This window comes from Palaemon carinicauda, chromosome 37 (genome assembly GCF_036898095.1).
Source record: "Palaemon carinicauda isolate YSFRI2023 chromosome 37, ASM3689809v2, whole genome shotgun sequence".
NCBI classification, from domain to species: Eukaryota; Metazoa; Arthropoda; class Malacostraca; order Decapoda; family Palaemonidae; genus Palaemon; species Palaemon carinicauda.
Genome location: NC_090761.1, coordinates 24,394,329 through 24,412,557, shown reverse-complemented (window position 1 = coordinate 24,412,557; position 18,229 = coordinate 24,394,329). Strand labels below are relative to the sequence as shown.

The 18,229-nt window shown below is 42.1% G+C and overlaps 1 protein-coding gene across 2 annotated transcripts in view; it reads right to left on the bottom strand.

The window, feature by feature from the left end:
• The window catches only part of spartin, a 230,757-nt gene that overhangs the window by 167,731 nt on the left and 44,797 nt on the right, over positions 1-18,229 (bottom strand). The window contains exon 1 of one of the 2 annotated variants that reach the window (XM_068360864.1): positions 16,589-16,704. The exons of the other annotated variant lie outside the window; for it this stretch is intronic. The gene's annotated coding sequence lies outside the window, so the exon portion shown is untranslated. Of the gene's footprint in view, positions 1-16,588; positions 16,705-18,229 lie in introns of those variants that run through there. 2 annotated transcript variants of the gene reach the window in all.

The following is an 18,229-nucleotide window of genomic DNA, read 5'->3' as shown; positions in this document are numbered from 1 at the left end:
CCTCCCACCGGAAGCACTTCATTGCTTCTGGTGTCCCGAGGACTTGTTGCCTCGGCCGCTAGCTCCCTTTCCTCCTCTACCTCTGGAGGGACGACGAGAGGCGTCTCTGCTTGCACCCCTGGACGAGCCTCTACCTCTGGCATGAAAGGTAGTGGATGGCTGCTCAAAGGCAGGGGTGAAGACCGGTGACTGTGACAACACCGGTTGGGGGACCAATTGAAAGGTCTGTTGTGGTTGGGCAACCACTTGGGAGGTAGCGGGTCCCGGAAACTGACGTCTTTGTTGACGTTGCTGGGGTTTCGGCTTCTGAGGTTTCCTCTTAGGCTGAGGTCCATCGTCCTGAGAGGTTTTCCTTTTCCTGGACATGCCCCACTTGTGGAGAAGGTTCCTATTCTCCGTGGCGGCTCTGTCCGTTATTTCCTTGACAAGGTCAGAAGGAAACAGGTGCTTTCCCCAGATGTTGGAGGAAATCAGCCTCCGGGGTTCGTGTTTCACGGTGGCACCGACAAACACGAATTCACGACAGGCTCTACGAGCCTTTATGAAATGGTACAAGTCCTTCATTACCGTGAGTAAGTGGGATTTGGCCAGTACCATGTAGTGATCGGGTACTGCTGTGTCACAGGCCATAACTTCAAGTTGGACTTGATGAGAAAGAGACGCTGCAAGCCTCTCCTTCGTGTCTTGTTCCCGGCGAAGGAGGTGATCATTGAGCTTAGGGAGGTCTTCATTAAACTGACGTCCGGCGACGTCAGGATCGAGCCTACCCACAACGAAAGTATGTTGGACATCTTTCCATTGTCTAGTGTCAGGGGGTGTCACGATGGAGAAGGGTCTGCACTCCTCCAGTGCAGGGCAGGGTTTTCCTTCTTCCGCCGCTTTAAGGCATGCAGCCAAGGCCTTTTCCAAAAATGGAAGAATCGCAGTGTCGGGTGCGACATAAGTAGGATGCTTCTTGCTCAAGGCAGGAAGCTTAGAGCAGGTAAAGCCCCTGCTCTTAAATGCGGAAGCTAGCATAGCCTGGGCCTTTGCGAGATCGAACACTATCTCTTCTTTAGGTTCGGTCTCCTCCTTCGAGGCAGGTTCGGAACGAAGCCGGACGTAACAGTCCGGGTAGGCCTCGAAGCTTGGGAAGAATTCCACATCTTCCAACAGGACCGTGCCGATTTTGTCACTAACAAAGATCCTGCCGGTCGCAATAACCATATGCTCTGCATACCTCCACGGGTTGGCATGAGAGCAAGCTGGGAGATCCTTGACCGAGATCTTCTTCGGTTCTCTGGATCCAATCATAGACCTGATGGACTCCTGGTTCTCCTTCAGTCTGTCGTCCATGACAGCTCTAATCAGTCGGATCAGTTCTTGGGTAGAAGAGGAAGGATCCGGGGTCGAGGAGGTAGACGGGATGGACACATCCGTCGGTGTAGGAGTAGGCGGAGGGATGGACGAGGGAGTAGCTCCAATCTCCGACTCGGTGTATTCCACCTTGTCTTCGTCCTCTTCGGCTCCTTGAGCCATAAGCGTCTTCTCCGTGTCTTCCGAGACGTCAGAGATCTGTTCATCCTCCTCGGAATCTAGGCGACACTCGTGCATGGACTGAGCCATGACCACATCAGGTTCCACCGTAATTTGGACAGTGGGGATTGCTTCCTTTGGAACCACTGAGTCAGGGGAGGCCTTAGGGAACAACAGGGACCTCAGTTCTTCGGTGGCCAGGTACGGTCCAGTAGCATTTCTCTGAAAACCACGCACCCACTTGCGCAGTTTCTCACGAGCAATGTCTCTAACCTCCGCTGAGGGAGGGTTATGGAAGGCCTCAACTAGGTAGGCCTGGCAGACCGTACATTCCAGTGGATTCCAGAACTTCCAATCCCCTTTCTTGTCTGAGCAAGGGGCGTGAGTCCTGCACGCCGTATGTCCGTAAAACTGGGAGCGTTTCACAGCACAGTATGCGAAATCGCACTTCATCTGCTCCTCCTGTGGAAGAAAGAGAAAATGAGTATGGGGGAGTCATAGGAATGGCTCTTAAATTAAGTTAATATTAATCATTAATTTTAACTTACAGAAGGTGTGATGCATAGAGAGTGAAACAGTAAAGGAGAACACGCTCCATGCATCTCGCCCGGCTGGTTACCATAGGCTTGGTCCTGGGATAATCCAAATGACCGAGATCATTGGATATAGTTTCCTAGGATTCCCATTATATTGGAACTCCATGGAAAGCCAAGGACAAGGTTGGGATCGAATTCATTCGGTTCCCAGATAAGAGCCAGAAGGTCTCATTAAGGGAAACTGCTTCTGGCAACCAGCCGTGCTAAGATGCACATAGCATGCTGGAAATAGAAGAATGCAAAGAGACAGCATGATCACTAATAGAGCAGTACTAGGTACTGATCTTAGAAGCAAAGCAGCTTATCTATTTGCCAGGTAGGGCTATCTTAGTCTTATGATAGCTACAGAGAGGGGGTGCAAGTATTCTTGACGCCTCCGGGGCATCCGGCAAGCCGCCGGCACGCCGGAGCTCGCTCCAGCATAGATTCTGGCACTAGAACAGACAATTTGCAAAGTCAGTTAGATACCAGGATGGCGGCCGCCGGCACAACGGCGGCACGCCGGCAGGGAGCGGCAGCTCCGGCAGCCGGAGGATGCCGGATTGGTGACTGGGGTAAGGATGGTACAGGTAGTATCGGGTTGCCGGCAGTATATGCCGGCACTCCGGAGATCGACCGGCAAGCGGACGATTAGATAGGAGTAGGAGAGCTGCCGGTAGTAGCCGGCGGCAGCCGGCAGTCCCTCGGTACACGGGGGGCTGGCGGCAAGGGTAGGGAAGTCACCAAGAGGGAGGCAGGTATTGCCGGCAGAAGAGGCGGCAAGAGACCGGCACCCGGATAGATAGAGAGACAGGGGGAGGGGGGGAAGGATGCAGGAAGTACCTTCAGGGTTCCAGACATCCCTCCCCCTCCCTGAGGGGGTGTACCCATGATAGAGACAGGCTCTATCATCCATAAGCAGGGGTCACTAGGGACCGGGAGCAGGTAGCCCAAGGGAGGACTAGGGAACACCCAAGAGGGGGGGGGGGAGACTCCCCTATGCAGAGCTACACTAGGAACTAACCTTATAGGACACTATGAAGGTATATGTACCAGAGCGGACTGCACAAGGAAGCTCGGGTAGCCCTACTCTTCCACCCTAAGGAGGAGTTGTAGGACAGGGGACAGATGAGTATAAACTAACCTAAGCATAGGCTAGGCTATACGAGAGATAGGTGGGGAGGGAGAAGAGAGGGGTCTTCCCAGGAAGGGTTTCTGTACCAGAGCGGCCACAAAGGGAAGGGAGGACACTCCCTAACCTAAGATTAGGCTGATCGGCTAAAACGGTGCAAGAGTACAGTTTCAGCATGGAACAGAGAAACCTTCCTAACCCGACCTAGATCAAGGCTAAAAGTCCTGAACTAGGCAAGGAAGAAGACGTATCGCTATCGCAGGAAAGTCGTAGACTATCCTAGCCATAGAGGTAGGCTAGCCTAACCTCACTCTCAGACGCAATCCTAAAGGGGGTTCATTCCTTTAGGGAGGACTGAGAGGCGATATAATACTCTATTAGACAATAAATCCCTTTACTCAGAAAAGGGATCAAGGCTAATTAGAGGGAATGCCAAGGCAGGGGATGAAGGAAGCATATAGGGGTCCTAAGGTTAGGTTAGGCTAGTAAGAATCACTGACTAGCCTATCCCCTATATGGTCCCTGAAGGCGAAAACATTTGCATCACTAGTCAAAAGTATTGTAAAATAATAATGCCACTATCTTCATAACTTAGTCTAGGATCACTGATAAATCATGCATGAACACTTGTATATAGGCTCCTGGCCTGGGGGCTATAGTAGCCGACTGGTATGAGGTCAATCGATGACCGATAAAAAGCGTCTAAACACGATATAAAAGTTCCTAGCTATGAAGACTAAATAAACTAATGTATTCGATTAGTATATAAGGCCGGAAGCGTTGTTGTGGCTAACTAAATAGAACATGCAAAACAACAACGACGCCATAAAATGGCGGGTCCGGTAGAGGCACAGCTCTGCCACAAAACATCAATTATTTCGCGAAATAATATTTACTTTACGGCCAGAGCTTAATTAAACAATACTGGAACCTTGTACTCAACTTTCCAGAAGAAGGCGAGGCTGAAGGTAACGACATAGCGAAGATGCAAAGCGATAAAGTTCACACAAGGGAAAATCCGTCTCAGTAGGGCAGCTACTAAACAAAGGATAAAGACGCGCGTGACGTCATTAGAGCAATGGCGTCCGTTTGTTTACGTCTCGAGTATCAGTAGTAGCCACGAGTGAGATTAGCTGTGGAACGGCTCCCAGCTATTCTCAGCCCTTACACACCGAAGCGTTAACTCTGTTCGGGGTGGAGATAGCTATGTGGCACGACCAGACATGCGTGTCCCCTGTTGTATTACGATGTCTTAAAGGGAAACCTTTGAGATACTCGCTCCAGAAGTTAGAATTCTGTGATAACCTGTGGTTAAATTCTCTGGGAATATCTTAGTAGTCTTATACCCAAGGAAGCTACCAAACAGGAACCTTCCATCAGGACGCCATGGCTTGAGCCCAAAAATATATATATATATTTTATATATATATATATTTATATATATTTATATTTAATATGTATGTATATATATATATATATATATATATATATATATATATATATATATATATATTTTATATATATATATATTTATATATATTTATATTTAATATGTATATATATATATATATATATATATATATATATATATATATATATATATATATATATATATATATATAGATATATATATATATATATATATATATATATATATATATATATATATATATATATATATATATATATATATATATATACGTAGACACACACACACCACACATATATACAGTATATATATATATATATATATATATATATATATATATATATATATATATATATATATATATATATATATATATACATATTTCTATTCAAGGAGAAATGAGATGTCTTTGACTTCAGTAACTACAGGGAAATTAAACTAACACTATGGTTTGAAAGTTTTTGAGAGGGTTCTAGATGAGAGATTGTAAAGATTGGGAAACAGTAATATGGATTCAGGGGGGTGAAAGGAATGTGAATGCCATCTCTATAGTAAGGCAGCTACACGAAAAGAGGCTAGAGGGAAACCAGAAGATCTTCTGTGCTTTTATAGATTTACAAACGGTTTATGATAGGAAACCAAGACAAGTGATGTTTTGGTGCTTGAGGAAGAGGAGAATCTTGGAGAAATATGTTAGAATGATAGAGAAGATGTAAAAAAGAACCAGGAGTCAAGTAATAACAGCTGTTGGGGAAACAAACCTTTGAAATTAGTGTTGGATTACACCAAGCACTAAGCCCGCTTTTAATTGTGCTAGTCTTGGATGTGTTAAGTGAAAAGATCCAAAAGGAAGAGTTGTGGGAGTTGCTATATGCAGATGATTTGGTGATTACTGCTGAAAATGAGGAACACTTACAGAGAAGGGTGGTAGAGAGGCAAGAGACTTTGGAGAGAGGTGGATTGAAAGCAAATGTAGATATGACTGAAGGTATGATGAGCAGTGTGGAAGGTAGTGACAGGATAGCTATGCATGAAAGTAGGAGCTCGGTTATAAAACAGGTAGAACATTTCTGATACTTAGGATCTACTAAAAGTCCGGAGAGAGGATGTGAAGCTGAAGTTGAGAATAGAATAAAAGCTGTTTGGGGGAAGTGGAGAGATGTAGCAGGAATGGTATGTGATAAGAAAATGGGAAAGTGAAGGGATGTAGTGTGAGTGGTATGTGATAAGAAAATGTCAATCAAACTAGAAGCCAAGATATACAGCAGAGTAATAAGAGCAGTGTTAACCCTTTTACCCACAGGCTATTTGGAAATTTCCAACCCTTAACACCCAGGGGTTATTTTTTTTCAAGCACATTTTGCAGTATATTCTTTTTAAATGGCTCTAACAGCCTTAATTTTCATCATAGAGAGGTCAGGTTGGTCTCATTCTCTTGGAAAATGCCTGAAGTTTCTCAAAAAATTATCAAAAATATGCAAAAAAAAATTTAAATAGCAGTTTTTTGCAAGGACGTACTGGTACGTCCATGGGGGTAAAGGGATGAGTTTTGTGAAACGTACCAGTACGTCCTTTGGGGGTAAAAGGGTTAATGTATGGATCGGAAATGTGGTCTTCAAGATGGAGGAAGCAAAGCCTGATAGAACAAAGATGAGAATACTGAGCTGGATTATCAATGGTCAAAAGATTAGAAAATTATGAAATAAAATGAATGGCAAGCATAGCAAAGATTAGAGATGATAAGAGTGTCACGACTGGGATGGTGTGAACTCATGTTGACGTTGAATGGTGAGGAGGAAGTAAGGAGGGCTTAGGAGGAACCAGTATGAGAAAGATAACTATGGTACTTTAATTACAAGCCACTTACATGAGCTGTATAATTTTCCAACTGGTTATCTTGTGTTTAATATGAATTTCTGACCATTATTATTACTACTACTACAAATCACTAGTTTCTGCAATTCCCCAAACTAAAGCACTGGTTTCTCAATGTGATTTCCCCCTAATTTGTATATGGGGGTACTCATGAAAAGGTGGTTTGCCTTAATAATCATGGTCAGAAATGGAGAAACCACAAGATAGTGATTAAGAAAAAGATACAGTTCATATATCTGGCTTGAAATCAAAGCATCAGATATTTACCAAAAACTGTTTGAAGAACTCACTTTAGTTATTAGTTTGTCTCCTAACTAATATTGCATAAAACACCTATCCACAGAAATCAAACACAACACTAACTAGAAAAGCACTATGAGAGTGCAAAGCTCTGCCACAGCATCTTATTTCTCGAGGTTAGGGTCAATTCAGTTGACCTTTCGCTCGACCTTGACATTATCTTTGACCTAAGACTTACAAAATTGAAACACTTCAACATCTCAACATAACAAATAATCCCTGAAAGCTTCACTACTATATGAGTAAAATTGTGGCCAGGAAATTGTTCACAGACAAACAAACAGGGGCAAAGGCATAATCTCCTCCCAACTTCGTTGGCAAAGGTAATTAACTTAACTTAACCTAGAGGTAATCTAAATTGGGATGCCATGCACTTACTCATTGTACATACACACAACTTTGATTGGCATCAGGGTACTGATAACACTAAATTTTGTCAAAGCAAACCCTAATTCTGAATTAATGACCCATAGCATTAAAAGGTTTTACTTTACTATATGTTATTTTTATAATAAAATAAATTTTTGAATATACTTACCCGGTGATTATAATAGCTGCAACTCTGTTGCTCGACAGAAAACTCTAAGGTAAAATTCGCCAGCGATCGCTACACAGGTTGCGGGTGTGCCCAACAGCGCCATCTGTCGTCCAGATACCCAGTACTCAATGTAAACAAAGAACTCAATTTTCTCCTCGTCCCACTGCGTCTCTATTGGGGAGGAAGGGAGGGTCCTTTAATTTATAATCACCGGGTAAGTATATTCAAAAATTTATTTTATTATAAAAATAACATTTTTCAATATTTAACTTAGCCGGTGATTATAATAGCTGATTCACACCCAGGGGGGTGGGTAGAGACCAGCAAAATATGTTTACATTATTATGAGCTAAGAATTTTTATTTCATTTTAGAAGTTATCAAAATAACAAAAACAAAATAAATAGGTACCTGGTAAGGAAGTCGACTTGAACAATTACTCTGCCTTTTTAAGTACGTCTTCCTTACGGAGCCTCGCGATCCTCTTAGGATGCTGATCGACCCCTACGATCTGAAGTATCAAGGGTTGCAACCCATACAACAGGACCTCATAAAAACCCCTAATCTAGGCGCTTCTCAAGAAATGACTTTGACCACCCGCCAAATCAACCAGGATGCGAAAGGCTTCTTAGCCTTCCGGACAACCCAAAAACAACAATAAAAACATTTCAAGAGAAAGATTAAAAAGGTTATGGAATTAGGGAATTGTAGTGGTTGAGCCCTCACCCACTACTGCACTCGCTGCTACGAATGGTCCCAGTGTGTAGCAGTTCTTGTAAAGAGACTGGACATCTTTCAAGTAAAATGACGCGAACACTGACTTGCTTCTCCAATAGGTTGCATCCATTATACTTTGCAGAGAAATATTTTGCTTAAAGGCCACGGAAGTTGTTACAGCTCTAACTTCGTGCGTCTTCACCTTAAGCAAAGTTCGGTCTTCCTCACTCAGATGTGAATGAGCTTCTCGTATTAACAATCTGATAAAGTCTGACCAAGCATTCTTTGACAAAGGCAAGGATGGTTTCTTAACTGAACACCATAAAGCTTCAGATTGGCCTTGTAAAGGTTTAGTACACTTTAAATAGAACTTAAGAGCTCTAACAGGGCATAAGACTCTTTCTAGTTCATTGCCTACGATCTCCGATAAGCTGGGGATATCAAAAGATTTAGGCAAAGGCCGAGAAGGCAGCTCATTTTTGGCTAGAAAACCAAGTTGTAGCGAACAAGTGGCTTTTTCTGACGAAAATCCTATGTTCTTGCTGAAGGCATGAATCTCACTGACTCTTTTAGCCGAGGCTAAGCATACCAGGAAAAGAGTCTTAAGAGTGAGATCTTTCAGGGAGGCTGATTGTAACGGCTCCAACCTGTCTGATATGAAGAATCTTAGTACTGTACCACGTCTAAATTCCATCCAGGGGTAGCCAAACGACGCTCCTTGGTGGTCTCAAAAGACTTAAGGAGGTCTTGCAAATCTTTATGTTTGGAAAGATCTAAGCCTCTATGCCGGAAGACCGATGCCAACATGCTTCTGTAGCCCTTGATAGTGGGAGCTGAAAGGGATCGTCCTTTTCTCAGGTATAAGAGAAAAACAGCTATTTGAGCTACAGAGGTACTGGTCGAGGATACAGAAACTGACTTACACCAGTCTCGGAAGACTTCCCACTTCGATTGGTACTCTAATGGAAGAAGCTCTGCTTCCTTCGAAAAGCCTCTAGCTCTCGAGAGTCTTTCGATAGTCTGAAGGCAGTCAGACGAAGAGCGTGGAGGCTTTGGAGTACCTTCTTTACGTGTGGCTGACGTAGAAGGTCTACCCTTAGAGGAAGACTACTGGGAACGTCTTCTAACCATCGAAGTATCTCGGTGAACCATTCTCTCGCGGGCCAGAGGGAAGCAACTAACGTCAACCTTGTCCCTTCGTGAGAGGCGAACTTCTGCAGTACCTTGTTGACAATCTTGAACGGTGGGAATGCGTAGAGATCCAGATGTGACCAATCTAGGAGGAAAGCATCTATATGTATTGCTGCTGGGTCCGGGACTGGAGAGCAATAGATTGGAAGCCTCTTGGTCAGCGAGGTTGCAAAGAGATCTATGGATGGTTTTACCCCAAGTGGCCCAAAGTCTCTTGCACACATCCTTGTGGAGGGTCCATTCGGTTGGAATTACTTGCCCTTTCCGACTGAGACAATCTGCTATGACGTTCAAGTCGCCTTGGATGAACCTCGTTACTAGGGAGATGTCTTGACCTTTTGACCAGATGAGCAGGTCCCTTGTGATCTCGTACAACGTCAGTGAGTGGGTACCTCCTTGTTTGGAGATGTACGCCAAGGCCGTGGTGATGTCCGAGTTAACTTCCACCACTTTGCCTCGAAGGAGAGACTTGAAGCTTTTCAAGGCCAGATGTACTGCCAACAGCTCCTTGCAGTTGATATGCATGCTCCTCTGACTCGAGTTCCACAGTCCTGAGCATTCCCGACCGTCTAGTGTCGCGCCCCAGCCCACGTCCGATGCGTCCGAGAAGAGAACGGGGTTGGGAGTCTGAACAGCCAGGGGAAGACCCTCTCTTAGGTTGATATTGTCCTTCCACCAAGTCAGACAAGACTTTATCTTTTCGGAAACCGGGATCGAGACCGCTTCTAGCGTCTTGTCCTTTTTCCAGTGAAAAGCTAGATGGTATTGAAGAGGACGGAGGTGTAGTCTTCCTAGTGACACAAATTGTTCCACGGATGACAGCGTCCCTACCAGACTCATCCACAGCCTGACTGAGCAGTGTTCCTTCTTCAGCATCTTCTGGATGGATAGCAGGGCTTGATCTATTCTGGGGGCTGATCGTCTTGTTGTTCAGCAACGTCCTCATCAGAGGGTTCCTCATCCGAAAACTGATGAGGAAACGGCAACGGAGTGGGCAACGTCTGGCTCGCTGAGTCCGGTCGCACTGGTGGATGCGTGACGGAGCCGGACGCAATATCATGGAACTGCTGCACAATCTGTGAACTGTCAACAACCATGGGTGCGCGAGGAAGCACAGCGTCAACCCGAGACTGTCTAGACCGTCTGGGTTGTGCAGTCAACACCCTACCGGGTTGCTGAGGTTGACGCACTGCGTCAAAACAAGTCACCTCTGCTGGTTGTTGAACGTCCTGAACGTCAACAACCACCTCCGAGCGTCGCTTAACGTCAACGTGCGGCTGGCAACCCACACTGGGTCGCATCGGTGGAGGAACCACCTCAACTGGCAGACGCGAGTAGGTTACCTCAGCGTCAACAGGGCGCACAACCGACCGGTTGGAAGGTTGTTGGCCAGAAGGTTCGGTAGCAACCTTCTCCGCATTAAAGTCCTCTATCAAGGACGCAAGCTTGGACTGCATGTCTTGCAGCAAAGCCCATTTAGGGTCTACGGGAGCAGGTGTGGCAACAGACGGGGTTAGCGACTGAGGCGGTACCGTTTACCATCCCTGAAAGCCTTGTTATGCGTGACATAATTGTACAGCAAAACTTCAAAGGCTCGAAAACAGCTGTGAAGTTGACCTGTAAACAACTTGGAGCGTCTCCTGGCCAGGCGCCAGGGAGAGTCTACGAGAATTGAGAAGTCTATCTGGGCAGAGGCATGAACTCCCAAGCCGAGAACTTCTCTCGTGTCATATCAGACTCTCGCTCTATAAACCAGTTTAAAAGAAGGGAAAGCAAAGGCTGTATCCCCCAAACTCCTGGTGAAAAACCAGTCGCCTAGCCAACGTAAAGCTCTCTAAGAGAGTAGAGAGCACTAGCTTAAAAACAACGGCTTCGAAGCAGCTAGGCCTAGTGTAAGCTCTGACGTTTAGGCGAACGAGGAGTAGCAGTTACAAAAAGATCCGGACAAAGATCCTTAGAAAAAAAATCATCATGATTTAATTAAAGTCCATAGGAGGCTAAGCAGCTTTAGGCTCCTCTCCATCTGACAGAGTCCTCAAGGGAATATCAGTAGGAGGGGGAACAGCAACTTCCTCATCTACAGGAACCTTGTCCGATAAAAGCTGAGTCTCAAGCAAGGGAGAGACCTACCGTGGTGGCAATGCTTTACAAGCAGAGTCCACACTCACTGGTGCATTAGTAGCGGACCAGAACGCAACGTCATGTAACTGCTTGACAGTCTGTGAACTGTCAACAACTGAACTGTCAACCACAACAGGTGCGTGAGGACGCACAGCGTCCACTCGAGACTGCTTTGACTGCCTAGACTGAGCAGTCAAAACAACTCTAGAATGCGGAGGTTGACGCACAGCTTCAAAACAAGTCAACTCCGATTGTTAGTGAACGTCTTGAACGTCAACAGGAGCCTCAGCAAGTGGCCTAACGTCCAAATGCGGCTGAAAAACCACACGAGACCGCATCGAGTGTGGTTCTAAACAACCTGACTGACGTCACTAAGCTACGCCAACGTCAACAGTAAGCACAAAGGAACGTTAGGTTGGCTGAAAGCCAGGATATCGATGAGATAAACGGCTAGACTCAACGGACTAATCGGCAGAATAGTCTTCCATAAGGGAGGCAAGCATATACTGCATGTCTTGCCATTCAACCCATTAAGGATCAACGGAAATGGTTGTGGTAAGAGACGAGGGTAACGTCTGTGACCGCAACACTTTGCCTACAAAAAAAGACTCTCGGAGTCTGAGTTACGCTTTTGTTAGGTGGCGAGCAGTTATCCGATGACTGCATAGGGTCAGAGCTGTCCTAAAGGTTGTAACCAGGATGCTGGACCTGTCCTGAAAGGACTGACTTTCGCTTAAGGGCTTCGAAACCTTGTGACAGGTTTCTATGCGAAAAGCCTTCGGATGACGAGGAGAAACAACGTCTCTCTCGTCTTATGGTAGGGGAGATCTTGGTAAGATACACCCAATACCATAGAGGGAAAACGTCTGTTCGTTGGTCAAGGCCTCTCGAACCCATAAGTCGTTTAACATTACTTCTCCCCTGGGCTTGGGAGCATGTAAGAGGTCCCGGACTAGGTGAACGACAGGCACGAACAGACGAACCCTCGGACGCAACACTGTAACACTTTGCGCATATCACTTTATCACTTCGATTTTCTGTTTTGCACTTATTTCACTGAAATTTTTACTGATTTCTACCTGAAACACGCAATTCTACCCTTCATTAAAAGGTAGTAATTGCGAAATCAGTCGTATAATGCAAGCTCATTAATACAAGCAAAAAACAGAAAACATATTTAAAGATAAAAAAATCAGTGGCTGGGAAAGAGACTAAACACTAGTTCATATAACTACGTTTTCAATCTCTCACCGCACATAGCCTGGGGACGAGAATAAAAAACTAAAACGTTTTATCCTTCCTCCCCGTACAGCGACTAGGGACGAGAGTAACACGAGAACAACGTTACCCGCTTGAACGGAACGTTTTCTCTCCTCTCTCTCCCTCCGTCTCTATCTCTCTCTCTCTTTCTCTCTTGATTTCGCACCTAAGAGAAGAGCCCAATTATATTTCGTCAAAAAAACATGTTATTTGACTAAAGGAAAAAACTGAAAGGTTTTTCAAATAAAAAGTTCCTTTAAAATAGAATTTAAAACATTTAAGCTAAGAAAGAATGAACAAAACGTCAGAATCGATTTACTCTTACTGCAAAGTGAAACCGTGATACACTCTCTCTCTATCGTAACGATAGAGCGCACGTTGAACGTCCTGAACGTCAACGACTGCGTAGCATAAATAAACTAAACGTTAGTTCATCTTTGAAAACAGTACGAAGACTATCAAAGAAATTCTTTCATAAAATATTACATTTAAAAAGTTTTAAATCCTTAGCTCTTTAAAAGCTAATTACGATATAAAGGGCTCAACGTTGATTAACTTCGGTTTCCAAGTTAGAACCGCCTACTCTCAGGAAAGGTCTATATAAACAAAACATTAAAATTATTTTTATATGTTTATAATAAATGGAAAGTTAATCGAAGAGGCCTAATAAAGGCGGAGAGATATAAAATATATAGAGGAAAATCTATAACGTGATATAATTACTAAAAGCCTAAACACACTTCCGCTAAGGGAAGGGTCGGCCATTTAAAAGTGAAAGAAAGTCCATACTCTCTTTGTCACCATAATTAAATCTATCCAAAACGAGTTCAAGATTTAAGATGAAGATAAAACACCTGCATAGCGAAAGCTCAAAACTAGAATAGTGTACTTCACCAATTAGTTGTGAAAACAAATCCAGTTTAGCAACAGCGAAAAAGCACGTCTTGTCGGGAGCACGACAGAGAGAAAATTGAGTTCTTTGTTTACATTGAGTACTGGGTATCTGGACGACAGATGGCGCTGTTGGGCACACCCGCAACCTGTGTAGCGATCGCTGGCGAATTTTACCTTAGAGTTTTCTGTCGAGCAACAGAGTTGCAGCTATTATAATCACCGGCTAAGTTAAATATTGAAAAATATATAATATTTGTAAGAAGATATGAACCAACATAATTGAATATACATTGATACATATTTAGGTTTTATCAAAAAATATTTCACTATTAGTTAGAACATTGGAACTCGCATACAGGTGTAATTGAATAAATTTTTGCAAAATATGCTATTTTGAATCATATTTACTACTGGTAGAGTCTTCTATTAACGAAGTTACCGATTTTAATGAAACATTCCCATTATGCTCCATTTGTCATCTTAGCACAGACCACCAAGTAGTTCGGATAAAAACACTGGGTGCTACTATAGCGTGAGGTCTACCGCCATATGTCGCCTACCCAGGTGGAGGGTGAGGTCTACCGCGTGACCAGCGTCCCAGAGTCCCATATCTAACCACCGAACATGTGAACTGCCCAAATCCATCAAAAACGTGACCTGTCCACGTGACCTGCCCATATAAAAGGAAGCAAATGGAGCTCCTAAACCAGTTTTTCCCTCGGCCTAAAAGAGATATCAATTAAGCGATCGTGGGTGGACGCTAAAACGATGATTCTGAAAACAATGCGAGGTGTTGGTCGTCAGCTGCTCCAGAAGTATGGAAATAATATGATAACATGTTTGATGTACGAAGAGTGTATCGCTAAAATAACTTTATGGAAATATATGATAACATGTTTGATGTACGAAGAGTGTATCGTTAGAATAACTTTATGGAAATATATGATAACATGTTTGATGTACGAAGAGTGTATCGCTAGAATAAATGTATGGAAATATATGATAACGTGTTTATTTTTACCTTTTTTCCTTTTTTTAATGTAATTAAAAATCCGATTATCTATTTAAGTCTTTTGTAAGATATGTTTAAATTAAGTGTGTATTGCTTAAACAAATGTATGAAATGTGTTTTATCTATGAGGGATGAATAATTCAGTAGTAGACCTCACGCTATAGTACTAACGGGAGGTAGATCTCACGCTATAGTGTGGTAGACCTCACGCTATAGTAGCACCAAACACTGACAGGTGGTGCTTCTGTTGTACGTTATTTGTTTGAACAGCATAAACAGCTCAACGTTTTATAATCTAAACTTCTTGGTTATTACAGTTCTTATTCTAATGATCATGTTAATGAGGAAAGTTCAGGGTAGAAACGTGTGTTCGATAATTAATCTGATAATGAGAAATGGAAGCCAAGTCCAAGTTCAAACAGATGCTGGAGCGCAAGGCTACAACTCACCCTTTTGTTAAATAAGTATCCACCCCTTTGTCAAGTTTATATAAATGAACTAAGAGATAAGTTAGATAGATAACGCTAAAATCATTGCCCTTCAGGCTAATACAAGTAGCAAAATATTTTACTTCCCAGGACATAGGAACAATGAAACAATATTCATCTGTGAGGGAAGCAAGCTACGGCAGAACTAAAAGGCTCCAAATGAACACTACAGTATTCTGTAGTGTTCATTTGGAGCCTTTGTATAACAACAGACAGGGCATCCCACATGCATAGAACATCACCTAACCTAACCCACAAACCGTGTCATTACCTAATTACCCTGTGGGAGCTAACACAGCCCTGTGACCACACTTAGACGGCCGTATTCTTATCGGTAGGGTTGAAAATATGGGCATTATGGGTCATGACCATCATCATGCATATATCTCGTTAATTAAAGAACTGGATTTCCGCCAGAAATCATTATCAAATACAGGTAAAATTAGTTTCAACCATACTTGGACAACCGATATGAAAATATATTTATTCTTGCTTAAATAGAGTGTTTTCTCAAAAAATCAGATCTAGAGATACAGAGGGCCCTTGATCACTACAATAATGTGGTTCCACTGTGGGAAATAAGGGGTTTTGGGTAGGAGATTACAGAAAAGGGGTAAATAAGAGAAGCTGTCTAACTTAAACACACCAATCATCGTATTAACAAGTTACCGTAATTGAAATCGAATAACAATAATGAAACATAGTAAAAAAATAAACATAAAGTATTGTTTGCAAGACTTCTGTACGCATCTAAAACATGATTTTCCATCCCATTTTCTATCGAGTTGAGTCCTTCATAGCAGTCTTCATCATAACATTAATATAAATATCTAGTTACTTAATTGACGCTGGCATCACAAACTTCTGTAGTTGACTATGTTGACGATGTCAGTTCCAGGTCGTTTAGTGAGGAAACTAGACTAGTTTTTTGAACCCCTCCCCCCTTGCTCAACACATCTTAGACCTTTTTTGCTTTCCCACATACAAAGAACCTCCTAATTACTGTACAAGAAGAGGAGAGCTGCAGGACTGCATAATTCTCATGTAAATGGAGAGTGTGTTCTTGAAAACAAATACCAATTAAGCAAATGATTTATTGGTTAATGCTCTGACCTAAACCGGACTATGTTTTGCTACGCAATATAGCCCTTCAAAGAGAGCGTAATTTTCCTGTAGAAAAAGTATTTTTTTTCCTAGGTTACATTGCCCTGTAATACAGTAAAATAATACCAATATATGATACAAAGGAAAAAATATATAGTATCCAAATTTGGTTGATACTGTAATACTTAAAAACACTAAAAGCATCACAAAATACATTAAATAACAGTATTTTAGTCCCTACAAACCATTTATTGCATTTAGTAATAGTACCGGAGGCCCGTCAGGTGCTGTCGAGGGGCCCAGAGAACCTCGAAGCCTTGGGGGTCCGGTCACGGGTTAATACATCACTGTCTACAGTACACTGTGATCTCCAATACATTAAATGTTATCATAACAAATCATATAACTAAATTGCTTATACATTTAAAACTATCTCACCTTCAATTGCAGACAAGCCGGGTGCTTGACAGGTTGTTTACAAAGTTTACAGAGAACTAAGAACTTTGAGTTTGATGTACGAATAACAAGGTTTGGTTAATACCTTGGTTACGTTACGTTAGGAATTTTACTTTTATTATAAATATTAGGTTGAATAACTGATTCAGAAGTTTAAATATCCTTTTTCTGTCAATCTTTTATATCATAAAGTTCACCATCTTTTATGTTATCATGTAAAAATAGCAGCTAAATACGCTTATTTTCTAAAAGCCGTGAATGAAACGCTTCCAAATAATAATAATCATAAACAAAAACATTGCACATATCAATAACAGTTTAACTAACTTTAATTAACATCACATGATATCAGCTACGTAAGTGAAATAAATCCTATAAGAAATTTTAGCAACATTTTTACAATTGCATCCCTAAACTACATTCAACCTAATCTATGATGCAATTTCTAAATGTAGGATCAGGTGGTCAATGACGTCATTGCCTAACCCCCTAATGAATGTTAAATCGCTGGAATGGTATGATGTCACGATTTTCTCGTATATGAATTTTAAATATATGTAAAACTCCAGAAAAGCAAATCATGTAATAAATTCTTATTATCGATCTTTATTTGAAACAATATTAAATCAACTGCACGTTATTCAGGAAATATAGGTCTAGTTTTCGTGACAGGATACCCTCTTCGAAAGGTGTGGTCGTCTATGGCAAGTTTATAATAGCTGAAAAAGCAGCCCAAGGGCTTCAGCAGGGAAAATTAACACAGTGGTAAATAAAAAGAAGAAAACAGTTAAACGACAAGAGAAGTAAGGAACGTGTACATTAAATCTGATAAAAAGAACTAGTGAAACAAGTTTTTAGTATATAGAAATAAACTTTATGCACACAAACATAAATATTCTAACAGTTTACAAATCTCCAGGAAAAAATACTATATTTTTTTCGATTAATTCATATTACTCATTGAGATGATTAGCATGGAAAATATAAATTTCTTTGTGGAGACTTCAACCTTTGAATGGGTGACGCATCAAATCATGATGCGTCAGCATCTAAAGAATTATCAGAATCACATCAATTGGTGAATAATGTTGATTGTGCAACTACTTTGACTGGGCATACGTTGGACCTAGTTTTAAGTGATGGTATGGATAACACTGTATCTGATATATATGTTGAAGAGAAATACACTACATCTCCAATACACAAACTTATTGATTTTAGATTACCTCTGCAGAAACACGCAGTGGTGAAGAAAATAAACTTTATATTTATCGAAGTTGCGAAGAATATAAATGATGCTATCAATATTCCTTGTGGTAAAAATAAACAACGTTGGTTGGGCTCTATGTATGTTGATTTCCTTATGACCATATATAATAGGGTGAGTAAAAGTGAATATGATATTGTGTCCACTGATGGAAAAGACTATAATTGTTAAAGGCCGATCGCCTTGGTTTGATGTGGGAGACTTTGGAGAAACGGATGGGGAAAAGCGAAAAGAAAGTGGAATCTGTTTAAAACTAAAAGTATATGACGTGTAGAATACAAAACCGTAAGATGCCTTTATAATAATTTTTCGAAGATAAGAAAAACGAATACTATAAGAAGAGACCCGTGAAGTAG